The following is a 23,538-nucleotide window of genomic DNA, read 5'->3' as shown; positions in this document are numbered from 1 at the left end:
AATTAATATAAGTGACAACTGAAACTATTCCAGTCGTTCAGAGTCGTGCAGAGTTTTCTTTTTATTTAAAATCAAACTGTTTCTATCAAATACAGTAATTGATAATAATGATGTAGTCAAGCTGTTATTTTAATTGGGAGAGATGCTATGGGAGATTTCTTTTGATGGAGTGACATTATGAGATGAAGGTTGAAACCAGACTGTGGGAGATTTCCAACTGTTTGTGTGAGCTGCTGATTTACAAACCTAGCAAGCTACAGTACACACACACACACACACACGCACACACACACACACACGTCGTCATTACTGACAGAGCTGTGTATTGATTGTGTCTGCATGTTGCTGTTGAACAGCACACTGTTTCAGAGAGCTTCCCCGGTGTGAAGCAGTGATCCAGTGTGCCGACTCCGAACCAAGCAGCCGTGATGCTTCAGAGGGACAAACCAAACCACAGAGCATGTGCTGGATGAGGAGGAAGGAGGTAAAGGAAAACACGCTTACCTGAGCAAACATTTTTATGACTTATTTATTCAGTCCCTCCAGGAACTTGCGATTTTGCGATCGCAATAATTAACGCAAATTCAAGAAATCTCCGCAATATTTGCGAGAGCTTTGCAGTTTTGCAAAATTGCTGCAACTTTTCCGCATGAAACGGCCGAATCAACAGACCGCTTGTGATTTGGACCAGTTGTCGCATTCGGTGTCGTGGTAACTTACGTCATCGCAGCGCGCATTCAGGTGGAAGATGAACAAAGCTCACCTGCCAACAAAAATTACTGCCATAGACCGTGCAAAACAAAAGAAAAGCAGCAAGAATCGAGGTGAGCGCAAAATTCAAGCTCTTGGAAGAGTTAATAGCTTAAACGGAGAGTGGGAGGGAATAGGGGGAGGCTGTGTGTGTGTGTGTGTGTGTGTGTGTGTGTGTGTGTGTGTGTGTGTGTGTGTGTGTGTGTGTGTGTGCGCGCGCGAGTTAGTGAGAGAGAAAGAAAAATATTTTTTTTCCTTTGCTTGCAATTTTTCCCAATTCCCGCAATTTTACAGCAAAAAGAGCACATAAAACCTCGCAAATTGTATCGCAATTTTTGAGAAAAGCCGCAGCAAAATCAAGCATTTTTGGCCGCAATAATCACAAAAAAACTCTGCGAAATCCTGGTGGGACTGTTTATCTATCTATCTATCTATCTATCTATCTATCTATCTATCTATCTATCTACCTACCTACCTACCTACCTATCATGTAAATGTACTCAGTCATTAAAATGTTTCAGAAGAAAAATAACAATTTCAATACATTATTTAATGTATTGAAATTAGTTTCAATGACTTTCAAATATTTCCTTAACTGACAAAAAACTATTCCATTCACTGCTTGTATTCTGTCTTTCCTCAGGATGGAAAAAGACACAAAGATCCAGTTGAGATCCTAGAAGACACAGAGCTCTAATTACACACAAACCAAATTTAACTCCAGCTTGGACCCTTAAGAACTCCTAAGAAGCAGACTTTTGGAAAGACGCTCTCCTCTTTCATTTGTGCCGGTGTAAATCTGTGTGGAACACAGATATCGCTGGGTGCCAGCGGCCCACTCTCTCTTGCCTGTTTACACCGGCTCGTTTGCCTGATTTGCCTTAAAAAATGTTCCGTGGGATATACTTGCACATGACGTTTTCAGCCAAGATACCAAAGGACCATACAGTGGCATTCTTTGGGAGTTTTTGCAACCTTGGAGTCTGTTTCTATTTTTGCACAAGTGACAGTTACAAATGATATATCACTGGACTCACTCATCCTGAAGAACTGAACAACAGCATTAAAGAGTTTGAGTCCATTCTTACCTACTTGAAAATGCAGATATTTGCATTCAAGTGCTTTTAAAATGACACCGTTTCAAACTGTATACATACTGATATTTATCTTCCATGATGTCATGTTTATAGATATGTATTTATGTATGTAGCGCATATTTCTATTTTGTTATCTATATTTCAGTAAGCAGTCATGTCTGGTCGAAGCATCTGTATGTAGCACCTGTAAGCAACTGTCCACACTTCACACCAATACAGTCTACAGTTTTTATTGCTCATTTTATATTCTTTTTGTGTGCTTATGTGCTACTTGTCTTTTGTCCCAGCTGAATCCTGTTAGATTTGCAGCTAAAACAACCTATTTTATCCATTAGGATCATTCAAGTGTCATCTTATCTTATCTTACTCTTTTCTAAAGCTAAAACGTTGGGTAAAGTGAGTTTATGTGTTTAGGTTTATCCTCCGCTACAGACCGACACCCAGTCAGAATGTCCTCGACTCGCCACTGGCAGCATGAAGTTGATATTGTATTAATGATTATGATAATTGGCAGCACTACAGTATTCCTGTTCCAGGGCTGCATGTTTGACCACTCAGGTCCGTGACTGACTGGCTCGGCCCCTGTGTACGAGCCCAGAGATTTTCCTGGATAGCTGATAAAACCAAGGTCAAACACACTCATTATCTCTGCTCAGTCTGGAGCTGGAAGCTAACATTTGTCTGCAGGCAGAGCGGCTGCCGAGTCCCACACTTCACCTGCCACTTTCACTTTTTTATTGACGCAGTCATCGACCTGAGTGGCCAATCTAATACCTGTGTATGAGTCCAGGGATCTTATTGGCTAGCTCATACCACCAAGGTCAAACAAACCAACTCAGAGTGGTAGCCAGTCCCTCTCCATGTACTTACCTTGCATCTGTTCTGCTTTAGTGCTGCAGACAACATATTAGTATGGTAAAACAAAACTCTAATGTCACTACTAGTTACAAAAAACATTTGCAGTAGTTCTATCTGTAGCATCTTTGCTGAGGCAAACCTACTTCAGTAGCATCCTGGTGTTGCTCTGCAGTCATGCTTACAAAACAAATAAATACATACACATATCCATAACACACACATACATATCCAAATACATGCATATACAGTATACATACATAAATAATACACATACAGTACATCCATACCTTCACACTTACATATACTGTATACAGACTTGCACACATACATACATTTGGTACAAAAAAAAACAATCTTGACTCATCTTTTCTTAGCAGTTATAGACCCATATATAAACGACCTTTTCTTTTCAAAGTTTTAGAAAAAGTGATGTTAACTGTAACAGGTGGTTGAAGAGAATATGCTGTATTTAAAACATTTCAGTCAGGCTTTTGTCAACGACACAGCACAGAAACTGCCTCCATTCTGATGAAAGCTGATGCAGGCCGGTGTTCGGTGCCGGTGTCCGGTGCCGGTGTCCGGTGCCGGTGTCCGGTGCCGGTGTCCGGTGCCGGCGTCCGGTGCCGGTGTTGCTCCTTCAACACTGAACTCATTATCCCGACAGACAGACTGGGACAGTGGGCCGGTACCTCTGGGACGCCCGCGATCGGTTCACCTCTTACCTTTCCAACAGGGATTTTTCTGTCTGTATTGGCAATGTTTCTTCTTCAACCTCGACCATCACATGTGGAGTACCTCAGGGCTCCATTCTTGGGCCAGTTCTGTTTTCTTCATGTTACCTTTGGGGCACTTTTTTCATCAGCATTATGTTTGTTTTAATTTTTATGCTGATAACAGGCAACTTTATCTCTCAATGAACCCAATGATTTTAGTAGGATGACCATATTTGGATGGCTCACAATTTCCTCCAGCTTACATACATACTGTCCATACACACATACAAACATACCTATAGTTCTAGTTTGCAGCTAAGTAAATAAAAAATATCAAAAGTTGAGTCGACTACCGACTCTCCTTGAACAAAACAAATATGAACATTTTGGAAACCACTGTCTGTACTCATTCTCTGTCTTGCTTTGCAAATCATAATAATGACTAAATGTGTTATTACTGATCACCGACTTCTACAATAATGGCTTTTCCACACAATCGATTCAGCTTCTGAAAACCGATGGTAAACAGGCTCATTAGAAGTTGGAGTGAAAGGACTGTTGGTACATGATTTAACTGCAGCGAATACTTTCATTCATTGCAAGTTGAATGTTTTTGTTGTGTGACGTCAGTGCGAGGGTTTGAAAGACGTGTGATTTTAAACTTTGACATCTTCAGCTCTAAACAGATGCAGGGAAAATCAATGGTACGCAATCTTTACAATTACTCACTCTCAGCTGTATGTGCAGTGTACTGTGTCGAGCCGATGTTACACGGGGGAGAAACACAGTGTCATTTAAATTCCATTTCTAACACATCTGGCTCTTCGCCTCCATTATATTATGAGCCTGCAAATTGCACCCAATTCTTTTGATGATGTGAGATATGAATATCAGACAGCATGAAATGGAAAGATAGATTCGAGCCGGAGACAAAAACTGAAACAAAAATGCAAATTGAATCCTGCCTTGACTGGAAAAAAAATTAATAATAATAATATATATATATATACATATATACATACAGTATATATCCTGTTTCCTCCCTCAGTGTCAGCTTTTATCTATCTCTTATCTGGAAAATATGTTTGCAGAAATAGGTCAGGATGAAGAGCAACTTATTAGCATGTGAGTGAACCAGCCTAATAGAAGTATTAGTCACACGCAGGGGGTGAGAGATAAGGCCTGACTGGTAATCACACACACAGGCCTTGTAAGTCTGGAAGAGTAATCGAATGGAACGACGGATCCCAGTAAAACTACAGTCTCTCTCTCTCTCTCTCTCTCTCTCTCTCTCTGGGGAGACGCCTGCTGCCATTGTGAGTAATATCCACGGTGCCAGCTCTCCTCCTGGGTTTTGCTTCAGTCAGACCAGGGAGCCAGGAGAGGCGTGACAGGACGCTCTGCTCATAACCCATCAGCTGAATAATTACCGCTAACCTGCTTCTCCGCAGGGCCTCGCTGCTATAAACAGCACCGCCGTCAAACACTAATGGAAAATCACGGCCGTGGCGAAGTCACAGGCTCGGGTCAGCGGGGAGCCGGGCGGACGTATTCGGGTCAGATCCTTTAACTTTCCTTCTTGTTTACACAGGCAGATTGAAGCCTTTGTATAGAGGGCTTTCAAGTGACATATAACACACCTTCTGGCGGCCATATTGGAGGTCCTCAGCTCTTGGGCAACACAGTGGCTGTGAGCAGCTGACTGGATTTCTAAGCGAACAACTTGGCCAACTGAACAGAATTGAAAAGATGTGGTGCTTTGACAGCAAACTGATTATTTCGCCACTGATATATCTGACCGATTTTGTGTTAAGATAATGTTAGCTTGTTATAGTATCTTGTTAGCTAACCTTTACTGTCTTGTTTTAGACATCTGATTTGCACACTAGCTGATGTATTCAGAAGCTAGCATTAGTGGCAAGTAGTCGCAGGTTAAAGGAAAAATCCATCCTAAAAAACAGCTAGTGGCAACGTACCTTGCATTTCTTGGCCCATTTTGGTGCTGCATTTTTCTTAAGATAACTGGTCAAATGTAGATGACGTCACATCACCTCAACATATTTCCAGTGCAGCTACAATGCAGTTATAAGGGGGAAAAAATTCACCTATCTAAAACATCAGCGGTAAACATCAGGTTGTGGTGTCAGTCCCTCAGAATCAAAGAGCGAGGGCTTCTTTCTAGAGCCGCCATTTTGCACCGAGAGACGTTCAACAATGATACAGGGAGAAATCCATCGTAGAAGAGGCGGGGGGAGGAGGGAGGGTGGTGGCAATAAAAGTTTGGCAATATATTCAGGTGCTTGACCATGCAAAGCCTGGAAGAATTTTTTTTTTAATGTAAAATGCACAGGTAGCCAGTTGAAGGAGATATGAGACATACGTTCAACAATCTTGCAGCAGAATTTTGGACTAACCAAAGCAGATATAGTGCTGATTGACTGAGACAAATAACAAGTGCATTATTCACAGGGGGGGATCTGTTCAGAAGAGAGAGCAGCTAGAGGCTGATGTCTGATAAATGAGCGCCTGGAAAACACTCGACTGCAGCCTTGGTGGACCGAACCTTCACCCGCCGCACCATCCAGTCTCCCACGATGAGGACCTTCTTGCTGTGAGGCGACAGAGTAACCATGCAGGCCCAGGCATGGATGACGCTTCCCTGGGGAGATCTGCGTTACTTTCCAGGGGAGAGGAAACAGTTTTGACAGGTAGAGCTAACTACCTGTCGCTATATTCACATAAACCTGTTTAGTCTGTGTGTGACAGTCATACACCAGAGCCACAGGACTCATTGTACAACGGTTTTGACACTCACAAGCAAGTGCACCGCAATCCCAATACAGACAGCAACACGTTTGTGTCAGTTCCTGTTTTGAATGTATTTATACTGCATGGTACATATTCTAGTCATGTTGCGTGCACAAGGCACACGTCCAAAAGCAGCTCAAGAATATGAGCTAACTGTGCATGCAGCACTTCAAGAGAGGAAAGTCAAGTAAGAGGAAAGCCATAAAAAAAAATAAAAAAACATCAGCCAGAAAGCAGGCTGGGTTTAATTAAATGTTAAATGCACTCATAATTTTGAAGTTACATAAATTTAAGATGTATCTAATGAAAGGGAAATAGCAGAATAATGTTCGGTGTAAAAATACTGCCAGGTATTAAAACCAACCAACACCACGTGTGTGACTGACAGAATTATATAATTTTATTCCAAGATCTGAAAAGTAACTTTCTAGAAATGCCTCTCTCTCTCTTTCAAGCCAGCGTCACAGTGCAGCCGGCTCAGTGTGAGTGAGCGAGAGGAGCGCAACAAGAGAGGAGGCAAACGCTTCATCATTTATGTATTCTGATTCCTTTTGGCCCATTAAAAAAACACATCAAGAGCAAAAGTGGAATCGGAAATGAGCTGCTACCCAGGTAGCTCATCGCTCAGGGACTCAGATGGAGCTGGAATTTCATTTGCTTAAATTTTATGAGTGGGGAAAAAAACACAGCTTAAATGCATAGATCCACATGTAGCTGCAGCCTTGAATAGTATGGAGCCGGCCTTTTATTCACTACAGTTTGGGGAATGAAACACATGGCCTGAGACACCCGGATGGTTTAGCGTGACATTACATTATGTGCAATGTCACCTCATCCCCTATCTTTCTGCTTGCTTTTATACAACAGTTGTATAAACAAAGCTATTCATCATGTAATGGTAATTTGAGACAACAGATGATTTTTGTCTGTTATTTGTCTCCGCCAACAAAAACAGTTCCCTCAGGATTCCACTACCAAGTGTTGCCAAGCAACAGGTAAACGCTGTGTGAACGCAGCCTGATCAAGGTTACATTAGCACACCTGTGAAGCGGAGTGATACGTACAGTACAGCGTCCCAGTGCTGTTATACTGTACATCAGCACTCATGGAATGCCTCTTGTCCAATCAAATTGCTCGACCGGAACTAACTGTTGTATAATACCAAATAAAGCAGAGATCGCTTAATAAAAAAAGGTAAATATATGATGTTTACCTCTTCAACCCTGCTGGTCCCACTGCTGGCTCCATCATTACAAATGTATGTTGTGCAGCCAAGCTTTGTTCAAACCCAAAGAACTTTATTTCAAATTCTAGTCAAGATCCCAAGGTTTCCAAAGATATTTTATTACATTAATTACACAGAAATGTCTATAAAATTATGCACAAGACATCTAGATTTTTTTTCCATTTGATGTAATGGCGCAGCGTCTTGGGTTTGAATATTTCACTCAATATAAGAAGCTATAGCTTCAATGAAGTGCTGGAACGAGCAGATACAGAAAATGTTTGTGACATTGTCGTACAGTAACAACTTTGAAGCCACTTAAGGGGAATTTAAAGTCGAGATGAAATGAAAAATGCCTTTTTAACCCTTTTAGATCACATCCCCGGTCATATTGTGCACCTATTTAACAATATATGCCAAAAAAAAATACAAAAAATCAATTTCTTTGTGTTCTTATATCAAAATTCAATCATATTTTCTTCCTGTAAAACAAAATATGCCGTGTGCTTACGTAAGCATGCCCATAACCAATTTCAACCAATAATATAATGACATCCACCCATCAATCAATCTTCAACTTTTAGCGCACAGAGCTAAGAGGCTAAGATTCATTAGTTAGCTAGCTAGCAACAGCAGGTACTTCGGTGTGTCTTCGGGTGTTATGACACGCCCACTTTTCAACGTTCAAATCAAATTCCTCCCAACGTTATGTCCCGCCTGTCTTTCCTGTTTCACTCGGAAATACGTCACGATACGGAAGTTAGATACTCTCGAAATGCCGTTTCATCTCGACTTTAAGGGGAAAATCAGAGTTCAGTAAAAATAAATACATGGAATTGTAGGTAGCTTCTAGCCCTGATTTTTTTTTTTTAAACAGAGAATATTGCCAAGTAGAGGTGTACAGAGACGTCATTATCTGTTTCTGTATCTGTAACTGTTCAACCAACAAAATTATCTGTCTCTGTATCTGTAGTCAGATAGAAAACCGGAAGTGGGCGTGGTTTATACCGGAAGTCGCGTTAAATTGGGCAAATGTTGTATTTTCTAACCTAATATTCATTGGCAATGCAATTTTTGTGCCTTCAAAGCATCAAATTGATTTAATATTGGCATATAATTAATTATGAAATATATTTCCACATCCTCATACTGTACTTTTCATCTCTCTCTCTCTTTTTTTTTTATTTTTAACTAAATTCCATGAAATCTATGGCTGATACATACAGCATGTTACATCTTAAACGGATGAATATTGACTGAAATACAAGGTAAAACGTTGTTTTTTTCAATATTTCGACAAGGTTTTTTAAATGGAGGAAATTAACACATACAGCTAAAAACTACAGGTCTTTAGCTCTCTCTCTCTCTCTCTCTCTCTCTCTCTCTCTCTCTCTCTCTCTCTCTCTCTCTCTCTCTCTCTCTCTCTCTCTCTCTCTCTCTCTCTCTCTCTCTCTCTCTCTCTCTCTCTTCTCCCCCCCCCCCCCCCCCCCCACTGGTGCTGAAAGACGCACAGCGGCTACAGTACCAAAATGGGCTTTTTTTCATTGTGTTTTACTTCTTCATTTTCTGTTTTACAAATGATAAAGGGAAAATCAAGTCCTTTATTTACATGTCAATCATGGCTTTTTTTTTTCCGAATAATAACGAACAACTTCGGTGTTTCCATCGCATTATTTGTGCTTTCCTGAATAACGTATTCGGATTCGGGTACATCCCTACTGCCAAGTTAGAGCATGTGGAAGAAAATTCAACATATGTATTAACAGCTGAACTGGGGTCACCTCAGGGAATGTAAGGTTTCATGATGTACGGTCACCTCACTGTAACCCTTGTGCCATAACTTACTGTGCCAGAGGTCTTGCTGTCAGAGCGGCTCCTGGATGTCTCCGAGATGTCTATGGAAGCTCTAACTTAAGAGATAACATGGCGTTGTTTATACTCTACTTTTGGTGACCTGTTCTAATGACAGCACACTCTGTACGTCCTTGGAAGATACATAAAGGACTGGTTCAATCTCTTCCTCTTCGAAGAAGTGTACGTAGCCTCCTGCTGTGTGCATCTCTTCCTCTCATGAGACTCCTTTTAATAAATATATATTCAAGTAAGACGAACCTCTGCCTCCAGAACATTTTTTCAATAGAGCCATTTCCATTGAGTTTGCCAAGACTCCCATTTAGAGTTGCATGGCTATGGCTGAATACGTTCAGATCCGGGGAATGGCAAATAACAAACCAATTACACACTGTACTGTGGGCGAAAATCCTTTTAGTAACACACTGCGAGAAAAGGCTATGTCCTACCCCCTTTTCTGTGTGTATCTGTGTGCAGAGTGTGTGTTTGTGTGTGATGGATTTGGAAACAAATGTTAAAAACCTCATCCTTTGGTAGAAATTCACAGGATTCACAGGTTTGAGCAAAGGAAACGGACTACTGACTTCAGGAGGAAGCTATAATCTGCATAAATTCCACCGGTCTGTCACTTTTGCATGTGTCTGTGTGTGTGTGTGTGTGACTTCCAGGTCTAGTGCACATCACGTGCATGGCTTACAGATTTCAAGACTTCTCATGTGTGTGTGTGTGTGAGAGAGAGATTCCCCACGTCTCCTCCATGCAGCAGCACAGTGTTTCTGCTGGGCTGAGGTGTTGTGTTGTGTTTGGTCCCCAGCAGCTGCAGTGTGACTGGAATCACTCAGAGCCTCCTTCCTCTGTCTGATGGAGTCCTGGATGCTGTGATCCCATCAGCCCCCATGATCCACCGCCATGCTGTGTAGACGGAGAGAGAACACAACACAATATCAGAAAAAACTGTGAAATTAGCAAGAACTCAACGTCCAAAACAAAAGAACAACGTGACAATAGCATGATTTGGGCACGGCCTTTTCATATGTTTGTCACATGAAAAGCTTAGCTGACGGTTACATTCAGCCATGTAAAACCACTCTGGTTAGGGTTAGGGTTAGAGTTCGGTTTAGGCAACAGTTTGTTTAAGGTTAGGGTTAGGTTTTGGTCCTGGTTAAAAAAGAAACACTTTGGCTAAAAATGAAAACTTCAGTCGCAGCATAAAACTTCTTTGCATGAGTTGGGTTGAGTTGAACCCATGTCGTTGGAGTTGAAGGTAAATGTATGTATGTATAGTTAAGGTTGCAGATTTTGTTGAGCGATTCAGAGTCTGGTGTTTCCAGTGCAGTGGTTTTTCATTGCCAGTTTGGCAGAATAGATTTGTTGAAATCACCCCATTAACTAATATCTTTGCAAAGACACAGACACCCAACACAGAACTAGCCTGGTAAGACCATCCTGATCACGTGACCTCATATTCTGTTTCGCTCCACGGATCAGTCTGGACTTCTACCTGCCCACATCGATTTCCTGAAATTACAATGTAACCGGGCCAATCAGGGACTGTGTCGTAGTTGATGACGTAACCGGGCCAATCAGGGACTGCGTCGTAGTTGATGACGTGACCTACAGGCTGCCGCTGCGTCTCCCGAAGCAACGAGCGGTAACGTTAACGTTAGTAGAGTAAACACAGCCATAAGTGCAGTTATTGCAGAAATAGACTCAACAACAACAATTAAACAAGAACAAGAGTACGCACTAGCGGGGTTTCTCGGCGGAAAAGACGTTTTCGCCGTTCTTCCGAGTGGATTTGAATTTGGATTCGTTGATTGGCTGAAGGAGTTTGTCTGTCAAGGCGAGTACTCCCGCCCACTGAAATCGATGCGGGCGGCTGGAAGTCCAGACTGATCCGTGGAGCGAAACAGAATGTGAGGTCACGTGATCAGGATGGTCTTACCAGGCTAACACAGAACGGCTAACAAGGAGGAAATCTCAGGCTGAATGGAATGATAATGAAATGGCCATTCAGTCCATTTTCTGACAAATTTAATGAGACCAGGCTGAGAGAAGAACACAACCTGCTGCCACACGACGGAGACTGGGGGAATGAGTCGACGGCCCCCGCCGCTAACCGCCGCTAACCGCCGCCACGCCGAGCGGAGTCAGGCGGAGATCCGGTGTGAAAGCATCTGCCAGACAGCGGAGCATCAAAGCCTGCTCCCATTTCCAGTTCCTCAGCAGAGCGGCACAATAAGCATGGAGACAAGACAACAAACAAAGACAAAAGACGACAACATCCCAGGTGTGAATGCAGCGAGCCTTTAGGATTGGTAATGGCACGGAGGGAGAGAACACAACTCCATGATCAAAAACGACAAGGCAGGGAGAATGGCCCCTGTGTGTGTGTGTGTGTGTGTGTGTGTGTGTGTGTGTGTGTGTGTGTGTGATGAAGGCTTATTCCAAACCAAGTTGTATTTAAAAACCGTGACACCTTCAAAAATGATTTCTGGCATAAAAGTCACCATGGATTACTATTGAATTTATTAGCTAAAATGAGCATTTTGCATTTTACCTACAGATTGCTAACATTTTAGAGGCTGCAATCATCATGTTGTTTTATATTGAGCAATGGGCATCAGGATTTTTCAAAATGTGTTTTGGAATAAAACCCTTCATAGGTTGCTGCTTTTAAGTCTATTTAGGATCCTTGCTTACACTTTTTATGTTGCTTTTATGCCATTTTTGCCTTTTATTGTTCCATTTTATTATTGTTATTTTACTTTTTCTCTTAGTAATGATTGTTGTCTCTTTTATTTTGACTTTAAAGCACTTTGTAACTGTGTTTTGAAAAGTGCTGTATAAATAAAGCTTATTATTATTATTACTATTATAGGTTAAACTGTGTATATGTATGTAAGTATGTAGAGTGACAGACTGAATCCTCTCTGCATGCCGTCCCTGCTCCTCTGCACCCTGCTGAGCGGATGGAGATGAGCAGGATATGGAAATCTGGGTTTTTAAGATCAGAGAGAAGTGCTTTCTTGAGAGTCGGAGAGAAAGCTTTCTTCTCTCTGCCTCCTTGAGACGGCCGGTCGTTTTAATACCGTTTCATCTGGTTTAAAGCCACGTTCCATCTCGTCCGTGCTCGAGCCGATATCTGTAACATTTGTCTGATAACTAGAAAGGAAAAATCCTCCCTCTGGTACTCTAACACTGTTATACATATCAAGTTGTGCTGTTCAATACATTTTAATTTACTGTTCTGGTGTACTCGCTTTCCCTCAACCTGCCTACTTCTACTTCAGTTAGTGATTTCCTACATTTAATAATAATAATAATAAACTTTATTTGTATAGCACCTTTCATACAAGAAATGCAGCTCAAAGTGCTTTACAACAGAGAAATTACATGCACCAAGTGCTTCACATAAAACTTGATAATGATAGTGAGAATAAGATAAAGAGGAGAATAGAATACATAAAATGCATCTTCACATGAAAATAGACATAGAATGAGCATAACATAAGATGGAAAATAAAACCCACTGAATAACAATAGTAAAAATATGAGGAATGCATAACATAAGATGGAAAATAAAATCCACTGTAAAATAATAACAAAAATAAAGTTAAAAAATAGAGTACATAGGATGCATAAAATCAGTAATAAGTAAAATACAAATTTTAAAAGAAGTGCAGCAGTGCATAAGTGCGAAGCAAAGTGAGAAAAAAAAGAGTTTAAGGCCTGTATCGGGAAAGTCATAGCTAGTTAAAGGCTAAAGTGAAGAGATAAGTTTTTAGCTTTCCCAGAATTCCTTTCGACAACCCCCGGAGAACAGGTGCGAACTTGTTGCATTCAGCTGTGGGTTTTTTACATGCAGGTGGAGAGAGTGATCGTGACAGTGAGAGCAAGAGAGCGAGAGTTTTTCCAGTCAAGAAAAAGTGAGCGTCGTGCCCCCTTTACTCAAATTCAACCCGTCTTGTGTGGCTGCATTGCATTCTGGTCTCTCTCCTGCTCCTGTGGGTGGAGAAACTGGTCTCTCTCCTGCTCCTGTGGGTGGAGAAACTGGTCTCTCTCCTGCTCCTGTGGGTGGAGAAACTGGTCTCTCTCCTCTTCTACGATGGATTTCTCCCTGTATGATTGTTGAACGTCTCTCGGTGCAAAATGGCGGCTCTAGAAAGAAGCCCTCGCTCTTTGATTCTGAGGGACTGACGTTTACCGCTGATGTTTTAGATCGCTGAGACATTTTCTGATATCAAACTCCATTGTAGTTGCTGGGAATATCTCAAGGTGACATCTATGTTTGGTGGTTTATTTTTCCTGTGCATAATTGGCCAAACAACAAAATGGGCTCAGAAATGCAAGGTACATTGCCAGTAGCTGTTGTTTTTTAACCTTGTTAAAGTGTTTCAGGGTGGATTTGTCCTTTAATCATGGCCTGGTTTGAAATAAACATGAAAACTACTTACAAATAGTCCAGTTAGGAAAACCTCATGTCTGAGTTATTGTATCAAACCAGAATTATTTTTAAAAACACCAGAGAACACGTCTTAATATTTGACCCAAGGGCACAAAAAAACATGAGTGCAGTGTGTGCTGGAGTGTGACTGGATGGTGGAAATTCTGTGTTTTAGTCTCTAATTCGCCTCCTGAATGAGAGGAACTGAGGGAAGGGAAAACCATCACACCCCTGCAAACCCGATGGATTCTGGCAAGGATGAAGCGACCGTTTCATCTGCCTTAACGGCTTTGTTTTATCGTCTCGTCCTTAAATTAAATGCAGCTGCAGAAAAATACATTCACTGCGTTTGCTTATTCAGCAACACACGCGTGGAGGAGAACACCTTTGAGCAATGGCTTTTCAGAAAACTCATCCTCTGGGCTCTTATCCAAGAAAAATCTGCACCAGGGAAAACACACACACACACACACACACACACACACACACACACACACAGCCTGATGTTTGAAGCGAACCTCTCTCCAGGCCGTCCCCTAACAGGTCCGGATCTAAACCCGCTCTGATTGGTGGGCAATCAGAGAGTTGGGGTGGGCAACTTTTTATTCATATCACAGTGTGCTGTACTACAGTCTAGGCAGACTACTGTGTGTTTTATTACATAACGTACTGTATATACAGTGCATATACTACCAGTCAAAAGTTTGGACACACACATTTTTCTTTATTTTTACTATTTTCCACATTTTAGAATAACAGTAAAGACATTAAAACTATGAAATAACACAAATGGAATTATGCAGTGACCAAAAAAAAGTGTTAAATCAAAACTATCTTATATTTTAGATTCTTTAAAGTAGCCGCCCTTTGCCTTGATGGAAAGGCAAAAGGCTTTGGAAATAAATTCATACATAGGATCAACTTCACTATTTATATTTGTCTAAGAAACTAATTTCAAGCATTTAAGCAGAAGCCTTTAGATCAAAATGGCTTTAAGATGATGAAAAAGATAATACATTCAATCAGGTGTGTCCAAACTTTTGACTGGTAGTGTATATGAACTAATTATGAACTAACTATGAATTATGAACTAATTGATACCTTGTTTTTCATATACCTTTTATAAGACTTGAACTGAACTGATCCCTGGCTGAGGCTGTGACAACCGCACTCTGACGTTAATCCTGTCCAACCAACCAATCAGAAATCAGGATCAATTTGAAATAGTTGCTGCCCGTACAGCACAGGCAACATGCAGAGGCGTTATGTACTAACTAACTAAATGTGATTTTTTGATTCAAAACTCGCAGAACACAAACAACCTTTGGGTGGGCAGAGCTAAAACTCGGACGCCCACTTCTAGATCCGGCCTCGCCTGTAAATAAGAATTTGTGAAATAAGTGACCTGCCTGGTAAAAATCGAAGCTGTCTCCTAAATCTCATCCACCATTTAGCCTTTGATGTCTTCACACTGCAGGTTCAGATAAACATGACACACTACTGAGCCGCTGAGATAGTCAAACCAATTAGGAGTGTGAATATGCGTCGCTAATGGAGAGATGGGATAGATTTGGGACGGGGGCGGCTCAAACTGTGGCTGCCTGTCAAACGGCGATGGGGGGAAAAAAAAAAAACGAGGAGAGTTCACAGAAGCAACGTCTTCCAAATGGTGATTTGTGACTCAAAGTTTTTCCATCACAAGTCTTCTGTAGCAACACCCACTGAGCCGCTGAGATTAGTAAAAACCAATTAGGAGTCTGAATATGCTTCATTAATGGAGAAGGAAGATCGATGGAGGGCAGCAGCCCCCACTGTGGCTGCCTGTCAGATGGTGATTTGAAGTTTTTAATGAAACTCCTCTATAATAATGCTGTTCAAAAAAAAACAAAAACTTTTGCTTTTTAAGTGTTGCATACAAAACATAACAGTGTTGATGGTTCCATAATATTCTCTCAGTGACATTGGGGATTTTGGCATAATGTGGAGTCATATTTAGTTTATAATAACACAGAAATTCTATCTGGGAGTTTCTCTAAGAAACCTCTCCAGACAATTACTTTCAGTATGACTGTTAAAATTAGGATTTTTCTTAGAATTTACCACTTAACTTTACCATTAAACCTCCAGTGAGGAGCAAATATTAAGCCCAGGAAGGTTTCCCCCCCCCAATAGGGTACAGGGAGCACTTTTACAGTAAGAACACACAGATTAGCTGTTAAGTTTACTTTATATTTCTACTATTTTAGTGTCCAATTAAAATTAGGAGCGTTTAAGTTGTAGCTGTTAGTCTTAAAAGGCTTTATATTGTAAACATGACTCATTCAGTTACTTCATCCTTCATTTTCATAGCATAAAAACAAACACTAAAACAACACACACACACACACACACACACACACACACCTACCCAGTAACCTTGAGAAGTAAATGTCACTGATCCATGGTCAGCAGCATGAATCTATCATTCACACAACAACAGAGAGACTGAGCAGCCTCTCTCTCTCTCTCTCTAATATTCTCGCTCTGTCTCCCTTCAATGTCCCAAAACCATCCAACTTGTCAGAGTAATTTTCTCCACTTCAAATTAGCTCCTTCTAATGAAATTTTAATTCAGTTATTACAAGCACAGTTAGTGCCTGAAGCGCTGCCCCTAAGCCCTGCCTTGGCTTATGGAAATGTATCTGCCACATGCACTTACGCCTCATGCAAATGAATTTTAATTTTGTGGAAATTGGTTCTATCCATTAATTTGACGTTACGCAGGCTGGAAATGGAACCCGACCATTTGTCTCTAGCCATTGACATCAGTTCAATTCGGCTAGTGGGAGCTGATGGCCGAAGGTGCATTCTGCAGTAAGACGGGGTAATTCCACTTGACAATAACCATGGGATCCTATCAAGTCGATGAACGCATTTACACCAAATGCCTTTCTCCCAAGCAATTTTGTCTCGTACAGCTGTTCCAGTAATGGTCTGAAATCTGTTTGAGGAGAGAAACTGTGGCTGTTGAAAGTCAAATTTCCCAGGGGAGCCAGGACATAATGTGAAAAGAACTTGTATCGGGATGCATCTAATGCATCGTTACAGAGAAAATTGTGTATTTTGGAGGATTTTTGTCTGCTCTCGGCGCTGGGAAAGACATGCCCGACTGATACAAGTAGATGTTTCCATTCCATGACAGCATGACAGGTTTTTAATGATCTGTCACATCGAGGGTCTATTTTCCAGAAATTCCTAAGTGTTTACAAATCCACAAAACAGCTCTCTGCACAAGCTGTCTCTGTTTTTACACGCTAAAATATTAAATATCACCAGTAGTCCTCATGAATTTAAGATGGATTCTCACATAAACATTGGTTTTCAAAAGGCTGTGATGCCAGTGATGAAAGGCCTGCAGGGTGGCAGAGCGGCCCAGTGGGAGATCAGACTGTAACTGAAAGGTCAAAGGTTCAAACTGCACAGCAGCCACTGTGAGCGTTTACATGCACACTAATAAACCGACCACAGTCTGACTAAAGGGGCGATCACACCGAGAAGCGTCGCTGCAGGCGCATCCGCTTCAAAAACGCCTCGGCAGGCCGCGTCGGGCAAAACAGCTCGGTGCGCCTGGGGAGCACCGAGGAGCGGGGCTGCGTGTGCGACCGGGTTAAAGACCGCTAATATCAGCTGTTCATCTGTGTTTTCCTCCGTCGCACCGTTCCCACCACATCAAACGGCATCAAAACAGGCCTTCTGCTTGATTTGATTGGCTGCCTGGCCCAAGTGTGACATTGACGAGCAGTGCGACTCCACGCCTTGCGCTGAAAAGTTGAAAATATTTTAACTTTTATGCGTGCCTAAAAACCGCCAGAAAAACGTGTCGCAAGAGAAGAGCGCGCGCCAGGCGCACCGTACCACAGGAAAACAACGGTTTTGGTGGCGACGCGTTTCTAGCGACGCTTCTCGGTGTGATCGCCCCCTAAGGCAGTTATTATTTAAAGTGTTCATGTAAACAGTGTAGTCTGATTTCCTTAATCGGATGAAAGCCGTTATCGCATTATGTGAAACCTGATTAACACAGCAGGTTTTTACCTAAAATTATTCGCCGCATGTTTCGTCTGATTTTGTTTCCGTTTTTTTTACATCTGCGCATGAGTGGAAACGTAACCGGACAGAGAGCAACGTCCAGGAAGCAGGAAACACCTAACAGCAGGAGAGCGGCAAGACTCACTTTTGGACTGATGAGGAAACTCTTTTAATGGCGGCTGTGGCTCAGGAGGCAGAGCGGGTCGTCCACTAATCAGAAGGTCGGTGGTTCGATCCCCGGCTCCTCCAGTCTGCATGTCGAAGTGTCCTTGGGCAAGATACTGAACCAGCACCCTGCGTGGTAGCTTGCCGCCATCGGTGTATGAATGTGTGTGTGAATGGGTGAATGTAGGCATTGTTGTAAAGCGCTTTGAGTGGTCGGTAGACCAGAAAAGCACTATATAAATGTAGTCCATTTACCATTTTTAATGAGACTCAAAGACCTTCAGTGACACCATATGAAAATAAGCTTCATGTGGCACCATGTGCAAAATCCAAAACAACCGGCAGGAAGGAGTGCATCAGTCAAATTTATACCATTTCAATCAGGAGAGACTAGGTTGAATGCTCAAATGAAAAACTTTATCCATGACATGAAACATGATGGACATTTTGGGCATAAGCTCCATGGAGGAGTACATCCGGGATGGACGTAGGAATCAGGAAGCCCCGCCCCCCTGGGGAGTTCCTCTGGAGCCTGGACAGTGGTGGTGACGGGGTGGAGGAGGGACGAAGGTAAGCACAGCGACTGGAATGACAGCAGCATACAGCATAGATCTGTAAGTGGCACAACAGCATAGTAGGTGACGTGTTTATACTCCCGTCACTTAGGTCAGTGGTTCTCAACGTGGGGTCCGAGGACCGCCAGGGGTCCTTGAGAGGGCTCAAGGGGGTCCCCAGCAAATTGATAAATTGTTGAACTTCACCATTATTTAATTTACAAGAAGTTAACACAATTAGAGAATGTAGAAGAATGACTGTTTTGATCATAGTATCACTGTTATCTCTCTACCTACAATACAGACAGTCATGGAATTCTGGAAAAAATCATATCTAACAATAAAAATATTCTCCGAGATACAAAATCTCATCAAATGGGGGTCCGTGGCTCTAATGTGGACTAAATTAAGGGTCCGTGATATGCAAAAAGGTTGACAATCACTGACTTAGATGATTGGCTCTCTGAAAAAGAGAGGGCAGTGACGGCTAACTGATTGGTTCTCTGGAAAAAGGGGGAAAGAGAGTGTTTGCCAACTCTGATTGGGTAAAGAGAAAGCATGAATGAATGAATGATTTAGGTAGTCTTCCTGATTGAAATTGCGTAATACTTCACAACCTGATTATTCCCAGTTTCCCGGGTTGTTAGTCCTGCTGAAGTTTCCTTGAGCAAGACACCGAACCCAAAACCTGCTCGGTCATTGTAAGTCGCTCTGGAAGTGAGAGCGAAGCCGGGTGTTTCTTGCTGAAAAAGTGCATGCATCCTCATCAGAAATATCCATGGATAAATAAAGGCAAAAAAAAAAAAAACCCATAAAAAAAATCGACTTGTTCAGTCTCCCCACAGGAGAGCTGCAGTCTGACAGACACAGGCTGCTGCTTTCACACCTCTGCAGATACGATCCTCTCTGTTGACTGGAAGGAAGAACTTGAAGAAACCGTGTTGTAACACGCAGGCTGTCGGCGCTCCACGCTCAGTCAAGCTGAACAGGAGGAGCCGGCCTCTGCTGAGTTTCAATCCGGTTTGACAAATGACAATAAAGTTGAAGCGGTGGTTTTAAAATACGGGCTGGCATTTCAACAGAAACGTCCGCCAGCTTCTCACACAGCGCGGCGTCAGGGTAAAGTCTAGCAGGAGAGATTATTTTTCAGTCTTTTATGTCTCTGCACCAGTCATTTCTCACATGTTGTGCGACACACTAGAGTGTTGCTTAAGGCCTAAAATGGAAATGGAAAATGCTCTAGATCTCTTATTTTTACGCATCGTTTTTTTTGTTTGTTTTATCCGAGTGTGACATTTCTCTCTCAGTCTGTAAGATATCAAAAATCTAAAATCCGGCACTCTGCTGTTGTTGCTCAGCGATACGTACAATTATTTACGAACATTTGGCTCCTAATGGAGTGTGACTGGTGTTTCCCTTCGGAGAAACATGCCAACTCAAATTGAACTGTTCAGATCACACAGTCACACTCGCACCATGACGTAGTTTGATATGTTCGGGTGTCATGTAAACAACGAATGAATTATCGAGGAGGATTGAGAACTTGTGAGTTTGTTGTGACTGTGGTTGATTAAACGGTTTGGAGAGCGGCCAGTCAATGTAGGGAAATAATGAGTGTGTCTGTCCCGAACGCTCGCTTTGTGTTAACAAGCGTGTCGGCTCGCTTAGGACCGTTTGAAATTTTTAAAATTTAGATTCAGTTCCGTTGGCGAACTCGACTCGAATTGATTCACTATAAAGTATCATTCAAATTAACGATTGCTTTGTGAATTGACTAATGGTTTGTGGTGGAGTGAGGGCCCACACACACACACACACTATTTTTACTGTTTCTTTTCTGTCTCTGTGAAGTACTTTGTAACTGTGTGTTTAAAAAAAAGTGCTATATAAATAAAGTTTTACTTACTTACACATATAAATACAGTACGCACACAAATGCGTACATAATGTGTACGCATTTGAGTGAAGGCTCAAGTACACACACACAAACACACATACACACTCACTTATACACATACACACAGACGATTATCTTCCATAAATAATAGACTGGTGCTGAGCGTAAACATTGCCTGTCAGTTTTGCTAAACTTGAAAAGAAGCTGCGAGCAAAGAGTGAGTGAATCAATAATAAATGAGAAAAGCTTCCTGTTTTTCCCCCATTCTGGTTCTATGGAAACTTCACAATCCAGTGAATCTGGATCCAGAATTATATTTTGCTCCTAATATACCAGAGTTGAGAAAGAAATCAAATAACACTCAAGTCAACATCATTATACGATTATGAAACAGTCGCTCTATAGTAACTAATACCAGCAATAAAAAAGCTGTGGTGGTATTTAACACACACACACACACACACACACACACACACACAAACCTTGTCTTTATAACTGATTCAATTGGAACTACCGTTTTCCATTATGTGTCGCATTAAAAAGAGCTTTATAAATACATTTCACTTGGCTCAGTCTTCTCAGTAGTATGAGCCTGGATCAGGAAAGAGGGCAAACTGACATTAATGACATTTACGATCTGTCAGTCAAATCAACAGAGCCCAGAATAGAGCTGTCAGTCACACGCTCCTATGAAATCCCACCAATTCCCATTGAAGTCTGGGCTGCGTCTGACAGCTCTTTACAGGGATTTTTCCATTATTTACCAGTTCATGGGATTTGGTGTTTTTTTTGTGGATGAGCATTCATACAGAAGTCCAATTCAGATGTAAAAAGAATGATGTACTAACCCACAAATGGACACAATAGAGGACATGATAAATCTACAGGAGCATCAGACAGGCAGCAGCATTCAGCAGCCACCTCATCTAAATGTTACAGGCTTACGGCTTCAGCATTCTGTATTTTTCATGTATTTCTTCTTTACTGTATTCAAAAGGGTAGTATGCAGTTTTTACTTTGACAAATAAACCTTGGTTTCCTATTATGATAACTTCAAGGGCCTGTGAATTTGATTTTAGTCATGTAGAACTCCAGATTAGCATATTATGAGGAGGTTCAAGACGCTGGAAGATAAGTTTGAAGGAAAACACAAGCTCTCCTGCTCCAGAGTTTGCTTCAATTGGTCAGAGCCACAAAAACCCTTTTGCATCAGGCTTGGCAAGCAGTGCAACCAATTTCTTCTTTGGGGAAATCTAGCTTTCATAATGTTTTTTTTCCCACGGCGCGCCATGTGGCCGGGGGCAGGAAGTGGCAAATTCAGGTCACTCACTCACTCACTCACTCACTCACTCACCCCTTTTCCACCAACATGGAACGGGTTCTGTTCCGGTTCGCGCACCTAATTTTGAACCGTTCGGAGCAGGTTTTCAAGTGCGAACCGTGACGACATCAGTGGGCGTGTCATATTCTACAGGTATAATAACAGAACAAAAGCTCGTAATCAATGGTAATCAATGCGATCCGCCATCTTGCTACTACTGTTTACTTCCGGTGTGCATTGTGCAACGCCCTCTGTTGATGACGCATCCTTGATTACAATCGTTCCGCTCAAAACTGGTGGGCACGCGGGTCGGTTCGCTAGACAGCACCGAGGTTCCAAGAATCCTGAACGGAACCGGTTCAAGAACCAGAGCTAATTTGGGGGAAAAGGGGTGTCAGGGGCGGTTTGCGTGGAGCCTGTGCTTCGTCAGATGGCCTCTAGAGGGTGCGCCGCGGGTCTGCACAGGATCTGTGCTTGTTTGGGGAAATGTCATTGATCAGTGTTATTGGTTACAAATACCCAATGAACGCCTCCTCTCCTAAATTTGTGCTGCCTAGAGTGAAGTTGTGTCCATTTGCCTCTTTCTATTTGGCTTGCATGCATTTCTCTGCATTTTGTCTAAAGGTTACGGAAGAGGATTAGGGCCACATGTGAAAAATTTATTTGAGTTTAAAGTCAGAATTCTGAGAATAAAGTTTAAACTCAGAACTCAAATTTTTCCATGTGGCCCTAATCCTCTTCTGTAGAAGGTAGGAAGGAATTCAGAGTTTCCTGGGACATACAAGTTGTCATGGCGACACCCACCATAAAAAGACACACGTGGCCCATTTTGTGTCCTGATCTGAAGTTTAAGAAGCCTTGTATAGACCAACAGACCCGTGTGTGTTTAAGAGTCAGGGCCATTCTAGTATGTTTTAATCTTTACTATTTATCCAGGAAAAGACGACTGAGTGTGTATGCGTTTTCAGCAAAGCCCTGCTTCATATTCATACAGATACATCCTGGGAAATGCCCAGTATGAATAGATCAAAGTAGTCAAAGTAGTCGTAGAGCATACACACTATAAACTCCATTCATACACCTTCATTAGATTTTCAAGACAACGTTTTGATCAGACGGCCTGAAGAAGATTCATGTCGGATTGAAATGTTTTGTTGGAAATCTAATAAAGATGTATGAATGGCGTTTAGAAAGTTTTGTACTGTTTTGTACTGCTGTTGAGCAAATACACTGGCATGGTTAGAGGTTAAGTGCCTTGTTCATGAACACTTCAACAGTAGTTACTGAGGGAATGAAGAACATTTCTCATTCATTTTTTCTGCCAAGTTGTGGGATTTTGAATCTCTGACCTTCTAGTCACGAGCCCTCTCCTCTAACCTCTAAGCTAATATTTGTGTTTTCTGTATGAGAGAATGGAAGCTGTAAATCTGGGCCAGACACAAATACTGCTTCCAAATAATAATACAAATAAATACATAATCAGTTGTGCATTAAAATAACATTGATATACCACAGCTGTGTAATTCATACATCCTTCTGGAATTGTTGTGGACCCTAGAATCGTCACCACCTTTCACCCCACTAGCGACGGCGCTGTCATTATGTCTCAATGAAATCTCCACATACTGTAGCACTCATTAGTTTCAGGATTGGTTATAAGTAGGGCTGGGTATCGGTACTCGATACCTTTAAGGTATCGACCAAAATAACCCAGTACCAAGTAGTATCGAAACTTCTCCAGTCAAACGATACCTGCATTCGATACTTTTTGTACACAGATCTAGAAA

The sequence above is a fragment of the Centroberyx gerrardi genome, chromosome 11 (genome assembly GCF_048128805.1).
Source record: "Centroberyx gerrardi isolate f3 chromosome 11, fCenGer3.hap1.cur.20231027, whole genome shotgun sequence".
Classification (NCBI taxonomy): domain Eukaryota; kingdom Metazoa; phylum Chordata; class Actinopteri; order Beryciformes; family Berycidae; genus Centroberyx; species Centroberyx gerrardi.
The sequence above is the reverse complement of the archived record's forward strand: the minus strand, read 5'-3'. Positions refer to the sequence as shown.